Source organism: Halictus rubicundus, unplaced genomic scaffold (assembly GCF_050948215.1).
Source record: "Halictus rubicundus isolate RS-2024b unplaced genomic scaffold, iyHalRubi1_principal scaffold0383, whole genome shotgun sequence".
In the NCBI taxonomy this organism is placed as follows: Eukaryota; Metazoa; Arthropoda; class Insecta; order Hymenoptera; family Halictidae; genus Halictus; species Halictus rubicundus.
This window is the reverse complement of record NW_027488924.1, coordinates 10119-21840: the sequence shown is the minus strand read 5'-3', so window position 1 is coordinate 21840 and position 11722 is coordinate 10119. Positions and strand designations below refer to the sequence as shown.

General features: G+C 39.8%; 1 non-coding gene across 1 annotated transcript; it reads left to right on the top strand.

The window, feature by feature from the left end:
- Positions 1-11221: 11221 nt before the first annotated feature.
- Positions 11222-11324, top strand: LOC143364244 (U6 spliceosomal RNA). The gene has a single exon (XR_013084044.1). It is a non-coding gene; the product is annotated as a U6 spliceosomal RNA (small nuclear RNA).
- Positions 11325-11722: the final 398 nt, after the last annotated feature.

Below are 11722 nucleotides of genomic sequence, written 5' to 3'. Positions count from 1 at the left end.
AACCCCTGCCATCCTCTTCCATCATCCCCTCCCATACACATTTCCCATACGTGTTCAATAACATAATTAGTTTATCTAATAATTGTTTGAGATAATTGTGAAATTATTTTTCAAAATTATATCTGGTGCCCAGATTGTCGCGTTTGAGTATACTTTATACCGACACTCTTGTGACATATTTGAAATAAAGAAATATAAATTGTTACGTATGGAGACGTTCTCCACGTTTATTTCGATTAGAATTTCTAATCTCTTTTCTGAGAACGAAAAGCGTCCCAACAGGCCCCTTTTATTAACGAAAGATACTGTATGCCTTCTTTATACCAAAATCTCTAAACACTCCCTTCTGGCATCCGTTAATCAATATACTGATAGGAAATAGCCCGGATAACCTTCATTAACCCCTTTCAACGAAAATCTAACTGAGGCCTGCTTTTCATTAGAAGTGACAAAAAATGTGACTGTGACCCTACGCGATATCAAATCTTAAACAGAGTACCCCTTTCATTTTCAAGGTATATAAACCCATTCGTTTTCATCCTCTTCGGTTAGTCGAGAAGCGGTTCAGTTGAGATTCAGAAACGGTTCCGTAACGTTATAGTAATCGTGCAGTCACGTTACAGAGTCAAGTCTAGTGAGATCGGGTTAAAGTCCCTTTCGAATCAATTCATAACCTTATAGATTCCGTTAGTTCGGTATATATTCTATTTGGCATTCAACAATCGCCATCTAACCCCGCATTGCCAGTGCGTCAACACCGTGCAACATAGGTAAACAATTCCTCTAATTGTACATTTATTATATTCATTCGCGACACAAACAACAACACTTGTAGTAATTTCAATTCAGAATAAATTGTCTTGTTTGTTAACTCGCGTACCCTTAATTATTGCCTAAAATCCTAATATAATAATTGAACGTTCCCACACGATACAATCTAACCGCTCGGATTGTATCAATTAAATTATATAGAAGTTACGAGGCTTACTAATACTTAAATTCGATTCAACGAAGATTTCTCCAACCTAGTGGCTCCTCGATTTCGCATTGAGTGCGTCCACGAAATTATACCATCCTAGGCGGATCCCCGATTTCGCATTGGGTTCTTCCGCATCCTAGCAGCTCCCTGATTTCGCATCAGGTGCGTCCGCGCTCTTATACAACCTCCTTTCGTATCGGGTTCGCCGCGTGTTCCCTAGTGACTCCTCGATTTCGCATCGGGTGCGTGCGCGAAGTTTCATCCTCCTAGTAGCTCCTCGATTTCGCATCGGGTGCGTCTGCGTTTGACACCAACCTCCCAGAGGTTCCCTGATTTCGCATCAGGTGCGTCCTCGACGTCAACTATCCTAGCGGCTCCTCGATTTCGCATCGGGTGCGTCCGCGTACCTAACTAACAATTGAAACCATATTCCTGGGGTAAAAATCCCCTCGCCGGCCTCTCGCGCTGCTCATAGCCCTGGCTCGTAACAAAATATTGAAATAATATAATACTTGAAATTGCTAATGTCTCAAATGAATCAATACTATTTTTATTTGCAAACAGCAATATGGAAATAAAGGTGGGAAATAAATTATTTCGAATAGCTATTTCTTCTTTTAACTAAAATTTTTCCAGGTCTGCCTAAGGATCAGTATAGTGAGCTCAAAGTTTCGGGACGAATAACAGTGAAAAGAAAAATCATTAGCTTATGGCAGATGTGGAAAAATGGAAGTGTCTTGATTCGAGAATTTCTGTTTCCCAAGGGCTTTGGTACAGTGATCCCAAAATTTGGGAATGAGTACCAATGGTAAAATCATTAGCTTACGAAAACTGTGTTATTTTATATTTACGGACACTAGGTTGTTCGAATTGGGCAGGAAACGGCAGTAATCGGACACTTTCGAAAAGACGATAACACTCATTGGGCTTCAATTTTTTCGAGACTTTAAATTAGTTTCTTAGCTGATGTAAACAATTTTTTTGAAAAATTTATGTCAACCGCGGAGAAAATTTGTTGTCACATTTTTTAATTTTGCACATCATGGGTGAAGCTGAACCCAAAGAAGGTACTCTGGCCCTCAATGTCAGCCGAAGGGTAGCATTGAGGGGTGTCGACGACCCGGCGAGGAGGGGGTAACTCGGTAGAGTGAGGAAAAGGGCTCAAGACCGCTGTTATTTTCAGTTATAATGGGGTGAGCACCGTTCCGGTTAGCTACGTACACGGTAAACTGTCGTCGGCAGTTCCTCTATTTCATCGGAGTTTCGTATTTCCCCGGGGCGCGTTGCCGCCGGACATTCGAGTGGGCGGTTTGTAACGAAAGCCATCTTAAACGAACATGATGAACTACCCTTGCCACCCGAAGTGTGCGTGGTGAGAGGGAGACGAACCGCGACGACGGCCGAGTCCTCAATACAAACAAAGTTCGGCAGTCGCTAATTTGCTGTGTGTGCGTGCCGATGCACAGCGGCACCGAACAGCTGATTGCTCGAACACTGAGAAAAGAAATAAATGTCAATGTAGCTTCCAAGGCTTGAAAATTTTTATTTTGCATAAAGATCACTGAGCAACAGTTCCTTTAATTTTTCTAAATCGACGATGTCAAAAGATGTGTGCATAAACGTTCGGAAGAATATATGTAATATTAACAATCCCAGAATTATAAAAATTAAAATAAGAAAATTGGATTTACACTGAACGACTTTCGAGCCCTTCACGCGTCGTTCAAATTGTGAATGCGTGCACCTACGTATCTGCAACAGCACTGATAATAATAATTCGATAATTTTCTTCTCCGTTTCTCCTCTTTTTGATGGGAACGAATCGGTGTATTGGTCCGGTGCAGTTAGGTGGACTTTAGGTTAGGTTAGGTGGTCTTTGTTCGCTGAAAATACGTCGACGGAAATTGCCGTATTTCCCGCGTCTTCTTCCCGAAGCGCGTAGTTCGGCGAATATTTATAGTGCTCGGGCGCATCAGGATGGCTGAATTATTTGTCGCAGTCGGGCTTTTTCCTTCCGTTCGACCGTTCTGTCAATTGAGCTGGTGACGCTTGAGCAGCGTCCGGAGAACATTTTTTAATTAAACTTGCTAATGGGGACCAGCACATGGCTGAGGAAGACACGTTATTTAAAATCCTTTAACGACCCCCAGTACGAGGTAACCGATGCGTCAAGCACAATACCCGTCGCGCATCCTTGCAACGAAGCCCTTGAGAACCACCATTTTGCGGGTCACTGGTCGAACCAGACTGGAACGCTTTTTGAGGTTTTTTAAGATGGTAATGGCAGAAAATATTGCAGGGTCAACTGCTCGTATGGAAAACTTGAATATATACGAATCTCTCTTTTTGGGATGTTATAAACAAATTTGCAGAGCTCCTTCCGCATCAATCTGCAATTCCAGACTGGTAAAGTTGACTAGACTAACTTCAGCTTCGACAAACTGATGGATTCAGTACAGTTCACAACTGGGTTACGAATTACCGCGAATTAAATTGTAATTAAGAGCCGAGGGTAGTCACGTGACTTTTTCAGAGTCATCAGATCGGTAACTGCTGTACAATTTCTGTTCACAGCCTTCAGTCACTGACTTCAGATCCGTCTTGGTATTGATCCGACGGGTCTTAAATCTGTGACTAAACTTGTCACATTTTTTGCTCTGTATTATCGATATCATGAATTCTGACGGCGGAAACGTGCTTCAAGTTTTTCGCTTTATTTCGCAGAGAATCAGGACAAAATATAGCTCAATTTGTAGCCGGTGATATTTTTCCTAGCGCGCGCTACTCTCGACTTTTTGGCCTACTACTAATGCTTATATTAATATTACCAAATATCTGCATAATCTCGTCAGCTCACGAGCAGCGCGCGCTAGACTGAACCTTCCTCTTTCAAAGAAGCGCTTTCCCAGCGAAAAATATTCTCATATAAGGACGAAAAGTTGAGGCACGTAAAACCATTTTTCGCCTATTTTTGTCGGTAATGTGGTCACTGTACCTTATCGCGAATCTGCGGAGTCTTGGCTCTTAAATGCAATGTAGTTTGGCGAGCAAGCAGAGGTACTTGAATTCCCTTAACGAAGGAGAGAGGAAGAAAGAGAGAAAGAGAAAGAGTAATTCGAATAAAACACAAGGAAAGGGAGAAATGTCATTCCACTATTTCAATTACGAGATGGTAAGACCAAATTGGCGTATCTGTTACAATTTATCTTTGAGCCATTATACTGGCGACGGTCTGCGCGCACAGAGGAAATCGAAGGTACATTTCCGGGACAAAGGGCATCAGCTATTTCGTTGAAGGGTTCGAGAACGAGGTCGTTGCGTTAAGAACGGAAAAACTGCATAGAACAAAGCGAAATGGCACTCGTCGCAACAACTCAATTTTCACGGGACATTATGCAACACGCGTCAAAGGAAAAGTCGGGTAAGCGGTTGACAAAGGGACGAATAAATCCGCCTTGATCTTGGAGGCGTTTATGCGTGACTTTAGATAGCCGTGTTAGGGAGCATAAGAACGCGGTTAGGATCTTTTCCAGCTGAACGAGCCGCAATCACGCTCTTAGGATCTCTCGTGTCCGAGCACGTGTCCTGTGCGAACTTCTCGCGTCTTCGATGTCGAAAGTTTTCCATTTCCCGAGGGTTCGCGGGGATATAATTTAACTGCGATTGCTTGACAGTGTGGTTACATAGCTGGTTGTGGAAGAGAAAGTTGTTACCTCGGGATAACGAAAATGGCGATATTCCTAGTAGGCAAATAATAAAATAAAATTTATTAAAATTTAGAACCAGCGAGGTTCTCAGGCAGTCGTTATTACATTTTTTGTCCATCGATTTTAAATAGAACACGCGCCATTTTGTTCCAACGCGAACTCCTTTTGGAAGATTTTTACTGCAACAGGAATTTAATCCCGTTAAATTAATGCGAATCGTCAATCCATAGCCTACGGCTTATCTGGAATATCAGTATAACGAGCAACGACGTGAGCGCATATTTCGTTCTAGCCAATTGTATTTGCCAATAAACATCGACGGTATATTAATTACATGTTCGTCATGCATTCGAACGATTTGTTAGCATTTCTCCATATGAAAGTTTGGGATGATCAAAAGCAGGGCCCGCTCCAGCGGTTTCGAAGCCTCGGGCAAAAAAACAAATTGCAAACTTACAGCCAAAATTGCGCCCCTAAATTTTGGCGCCCCGGGCAAGTGCCCGGGTTGTCCCGCCCACCCCCCCCCCCCCCCCTAAAGCGGGCCCAGGCAATAGTCATTACGAGGTTACAATCGGTTTGTAGAAATGGAAATTAAGAAACGGAATGAAGTGCGTTCAGCATCCCTGATATGTGGAAAATTCGATCCGCGGATATTGAAGCGCGTTTCCGGTTCGACTACCGTTCGCAATGTCTCTTTCTCTGTAATCGTGACTGATTAAACAAACTTTATTACACGTTTATGGCCTGCCGGCTAATTTCACTCGCAGTCTATCCGTGCAGAGCCGGACAGAGGGTCTTGCTGATCGATTCGCGGATATTAAAATGCGAGACCATGAACGATGCTTTTCATCCCTCAGCAGCCAGTACTTACAAGCTTGTGGACGAGCGCAATTAAGAGATTGCTGTTCCTTGGGACCGTATTGAATTTACTGTAATTAAATTGTGAACCTTTACACATTTATAGTGTGAGAAGATCTTCGAAAATTTCTAAAATTCAGAGTAAATTGATTGGACCTTGCAACATGAAGTTGGCATCATGACTTTGTCAGCGCTTGCGGCCATTTTGTTGTACGTTTGATGAATTAGTCTGCGCTGACCTGCCGAGCGGTATTGACGCGTCGTTAGCGGAAATGAAATAATTATGTAATTATGTAATTTGTCACAGACTTATCCACTAACGACACGTCAATACCTAACAGGTCATCACAGCAACCACTGACATAGTCATGTTGCCAAATTTAGAAAACTAATAAGACATTCAAAATATTGGTATGTTCGCGTTAATTCGCACACTGCTGTATTTTAGTCATCTACAAGTCTAGTTACAAGTCAGCGAAAAAATTGGACAACAAATGACCAGAGTGTTGTAAAATCACGATTTTATATACTTGAATAAAACTAAAATGTCCGTTTATTGACAAGTCGCATCGATAGAATGCAGATAGAATTTTTCTTGTGCAGAGTTCTCGCCGGTCCGCAAACTTACAAATCAATTAATCCGATCTCGGTGGAATCGACTAATTGTCTCATCAGCCTCTGTTGCTTGTATAAAGTGCATAACGAGCGATCATTCAATTTCCCAGTGGACGAGACTCGCCCCTCTCGGTTTCGCAGTTTCATAACTATTGTTTCCCGGGCGGGCTTTGTCAATTTCGCGCGCCGCTGGGTGAACCCATGTCTGTTAACTTTGAATGAACATCATTTTATCTCTGTTCATCTTCCCTTTTCTCTTTCTAGTATTTTGTAATACAAAGTGATTTCTCTATATATGTCGCCAAGGCCTGCATGATACTTGACGCTGGCAAGACCTGTCACATATATCGAGAATTCACTGTATTACGATTTTATCTCTGTCGTTAACTTGGACTAACACGTCGGTCACATGCTAGTGACGTGATATTTCTTTATCGAACTTCAAAATCAATTTTTATTACCACCTATAATTTTCTTTCGATGTAAGACGATTGGTCGGGACTTTCGAAATTTTTAGGTGCATCGCCTGAAACGTTTGCTTTTACTGTGGTTATTATTGCATTTTATTTTGACGGCGAAAATGTGACCGGGTCTGAATGGCTCTCAAGTGGCTTTCAAGAGAATGCAGTGACGCACGAACGAACACCAAATTTTCATTCCACGCTGGAACATTTCTACAGAGAGAAAATCGTGTTATTCCCGTCAACACCGCGTAGCTGCTGAGTGAGAGAAATCAATTCCGTGTTTTGACAGCAGGTTCTTCAGCAACTCAATTGCTTTATTTTATATCGTTATTTAAGTACCAGACGCATGAATACCCATTCGAGTGTTTTGTTTTGATAAACGTATCGTAAACATATTGAAATATATTTATTGAACGATCTTCCGTGAATGCGTTTGCGCAGTCTGTCGACGCTCGTGAATTATACAATTTTTAATCTTTAGGCCTCTAGTTCCAGTGTCTATTCACGCGCTTTTTAGACAAATGAAGATTTGAGAACATTGTTTAGACTCGTTTCAACGGGTCCCGCCGTTTTAGTGTTATTTTACGTAATTTTTAAACAGATCGATATTTGGGAACGTTTAAGGGATTAAATTGACCATTAAAAAATATTCTTCTTGACAATTTTCGTGTAGAACGAATTGCTTCCGCTAACTCTTGAAATGAAGTAGCACACGGGAGCCCAGGTTCCAATTTCAAGAATGCAAAAATTTTGCAGGAAGTTAAAATTGCCTGTCGATCCATCTCGATCACGATTTCTGGGTCACAGGTGATGCATTCCGAATTTCGCATTTACCGTGGCATGTTTCCCGCTGATCGATTAAAATTATTCGATGTGCCCATTCCCCGTTTCTTCGAAATAGTCAGGATTCCTTACGCCAACCCACCCCCGTTGGTGATCACGCGAGCAGCGTGTATGTACGTTGCTTCTTTCTTCTCGTCGTTCATACACCCGAGGGCTGTCTTCTATTCATTTCCGCCACCATTTTGTTCGTTCGATCGTTGTTAATTTTGTCCGGCTTGTTTCCGGACGACTACACGGTGAATCAAAAAGAGAATTTAATTCGCGTCGGAACGTACAGGGGTGCGGACCCCTTTGTTTGTCCTCTCCCTATTGATCGTATCAATTCAGCCTCCGAGGACACGTGTCGCCCTTCGATTTTTGACCAGCGCCCGCTGGCATGTTTTTGCCTATCATTTGTCGGCGTACTTCGTGTCTCATCTTTTTAATCCGGCCCTTGATTCAGAGTAGACGTTTATTAACTGGACAAAATCGATTCCTGACCGTTTTGTTGCAAAAAATTATTTCGATAATATCTTATTAAATATATTAGATTTAGAACATATGAAAGTCTGGTTTAGGTAATTTGCATATTTTCTGTTCTTTTTTGAGGATTTTGATTTCTTACAATAGAATGTTCTACCTAAAAATCTGAATTAATTACAGTATGTGTATCTAGGTTTTCTAGATACAAATACTAATACTAATAAAAGAAATTAGAAATTAAGAAATTAAGAAATACTACTCTTTTCCGTTTTATGGCATAACTACCCTCCCGGTTAAGATATAGGATTAAAATTTTGCACATGATCTTTCTTGACGCCCTATCCAGCGGCCCATTACCTTTTGAATCAGACCTGAGAAAAATTTCAAGAAAAAATATTTAAAATGCTATTTTAAATAGTATAATTTAATGTGGTTCAAATAAAATACTACTTTTAATAGAACGAAAAATTTCGGCAAATAAAATATTTTTATTTTGATAACCAGATACACAGAATAATTTACTGTTTTACTTCAAATATGTATTCCAAATATTTCCTTACAATGAAAATAAGTTGAGCAAATAGATAATATTATAAATTATAATTTTTAACATAAGATACTATAATAGTTAACATAGTATTTGTTGTAGGTGAATTACGAATATGTTCATGTAACATGTTAATAAACAGACGACAATGTCGCAGTAATCAACTATTTGAAATACTATTTTACACACTCCTTAAAATAAGTCTCACTTTTTCAATATGTTCCAAATAAAACACTATTTTTAAATAGTACTTCAAAAACTTCTTCTTATAAATAAAATAATTTATTTGCATGATTATACGCGTGAAAAAGGTCGGCGAATGGAAAGGAGAGAGAAGCAGAGAGCTGAAGTCCCTTCTTCTCTTTGAATTACTATCCTTCTCTGCGTTCGGGATATTACAAAGAATGTAGCAGCTCTGCTAGAACTGTCGGGTTGCAGACCAGACGACAGGCCTTATCGATCTCCGGCAACGTTCAGCCCGCGATTCCACTCTGCCGGCTCGGTGTGTAAAGTGCTCTGCGCCGCAACAAGTAAATATCTAGCGATACATGACACGCGACTGGGATTTCAAGCATTCCAACAAGCTGCAGCACAATCAAGGGAAAGCCGACACGACGCGGCGCACAGTGGTGCCAAATTGCCAAAAAGCGGCAAAAAATCTGTAAAAACGAAACTATCCAACGAATTTGTTTGAAAATTTGTGGAGAGATTGCCACAGGTCTAACGCTTAATTGGGAAAATGATTTTTGGAAACAGTTGTTGAACTGATTCTTTAATACAGGCTAATCGGAAATCTTTGTTTTCTGCTCATTTTTTATTTATGGAAGCAAACAATAAATCCTTTAATAGATTTTGGTCTGGAACTAATCGTTTTGGCAAGGTGTAATATTGATCTAACTTTGTGCAAAAAATCATGAGACCCTTCGAGACCCTTTCGCCACAATTTAAGTTTAAATATCAACTTTCTGAATTTCCAAGAGTGAATTTTCCGGACGTTACGATTATTTGATGTTCCAGGTGAAATTTTTTAGGAATATTTCTAAATAATAAAGAAAAATGAGAAGTGCATACGATTTATTAATTTTTTATGTATAAGAAAATATTTAATAACAATTTTTTTTATCTGACAAATTATTTTTACAGCGTTCATTGGAGCACTACCACAAAATACCTGTTGCATTTTTGCGACAGTTGTCCAGTGAACGAAAACTTTGTTTATTTAACATAAAAAATTGTTATTAAATATCTTTTTATATGTATGAATGTCACATTTTTTTTCTCATCCGATATGTAACCCTTAAAAATTTCACCTGAAACATCGAATAATCATGACTTCCGTGCGATTCATTCTTGGAAATTCCGAAAGTTGATATTTGAACTTAAATTGCCGCGAAAGCATCTCGAAGTATCTCGTGATTTTTTGCACAAAGCTAGATCAATATTATAACTTGCCAAAACGATTAGTTCCGGATCGAAGCTTTCCAAAGGATTTTTTGTATTCCGCCATAAATAAAAAATGAGCGTAACACAAAGGGGCTTCAGGTTAGTCCATATTACTTAATGTTAAACAACTTTTTTTGGAAAATTTTTTTTGCCAATTAATAGTTGAAGCCATTTGCAATAACCCATATGATTTGTAGACCCCTAAGTATTCAATTATAGACGGAATAATTACAAAACTTTCGCACTGAAAACTGATGAATTCCCAGGAGCGAGGAAATGGTTATTTACCATGCGTATATCTCCGTAAAAAATTTTTTTTCAAAAATCTGACTTTGGCACACCATGCACGCACTGTTAGGCTATACAGAAATAATTTTTTTTTATAAAAATCGAAAATTTATAAAATGGACTTTTTGCCGCCTTGGCACCACTGTGCGCCGTTTGTCCCGGGTTTTTCTCCCGTCGAACGGGCCGAAAATCAGGGCAACGTGACACCGTATAAATTCGTTATTTAATACTAAGATAAAGCTACGAATGACGTGTTTCAGCAAGAGACTCGAAGATGGCCGCTTCTTTTGTTGACGTGCCCATCCTGCTGTGCTCCCTCCTGGGTCTGCTCGTAAATGGGTTCAACCAGCTCGTGATCCTGTACATACATAAAGAGGTAAATATTTAAAAAATAGAAAACTCCCTACAGATAATATATACCTATTACTATAAGGACTGCCTATTACAGTGAAATCTCGTTGTTTGTCAGTCCGCCGTTTTTACTGACAAGTTACGAAATCGGAGGTTCTCGCCGAGCGTCCCATTTGAACTACACAGGGAACGCTGGAAACCGTCGTACCCTCTTCAAGTCATAAGAAACCTATAACTTGAAAACGCTACTGACGTGAAAACGGCGAAAACAGCAAAGGTCAAGAGCCGTCGTCGCCGAGAAGTGTGCCACACATTGTCGGCTATATCGGTGTGAGACCAGAAGACTAATCGAATCCAGTTACAAAACTTCTTTATTTGTCATTATTTTTTTTATGAAACTTTTACCAACATATTTACCAACATGTTTCTGATTAAAACTAAACCAAATATGATATAATTCCGATGATATATACTTGTGTAATGGACGATGAAATATGTAGGACGATTGTGTTGTGTCTTGACATGTTCTATGCCTTTAGTATAATTTCGTGGTTAGATCGTGCATAACTCACAGACGCTAATCGTCCGTTCACTGCACCAGATATCCGGTGGGACATATCAAACGCCCTGGTTGGAAATTATGGAGGTTGTGTCTGACATGTAATTGCTTCGACAGCACATATACTAAATTTGGAACGATACAGAGAAGATTAGCATGGCCCCTGCGCAAGGATAACACGCAAAATCGTGAAGCGTTCTGTGCTGTTGAGTACTCGCGTGATCCAGGCACACACCCTTTACACAAAAAGTGGAAAAATTGCCATTTTTCACGATTTTCGTCTTAAAATCGCATTTTTAATCGTTTATAACTCGTAAACGAATAAGTCAATACCGGTGAAATTTTCAGCATGGACATAATTTATTCGAGCGAATCAAATACATTCTTTAAATTTTCAATACAGGCTCAGATAAAAGAGCCTGAAAAAACCAACTTTTACTATTTCTTTTGCGATTCCGACCAATTCAAATTTTTTCAAAAATGTTTTACACCTCGTCTAATAAACTAATCCTTCTAACTTCTCAATAAAATTCAAGTCATTTGATCTAATTTTTAGAAAGGTATATTGCTTGAAATAGTGTTGACTCAGTTTTGCTCGTTACTGTA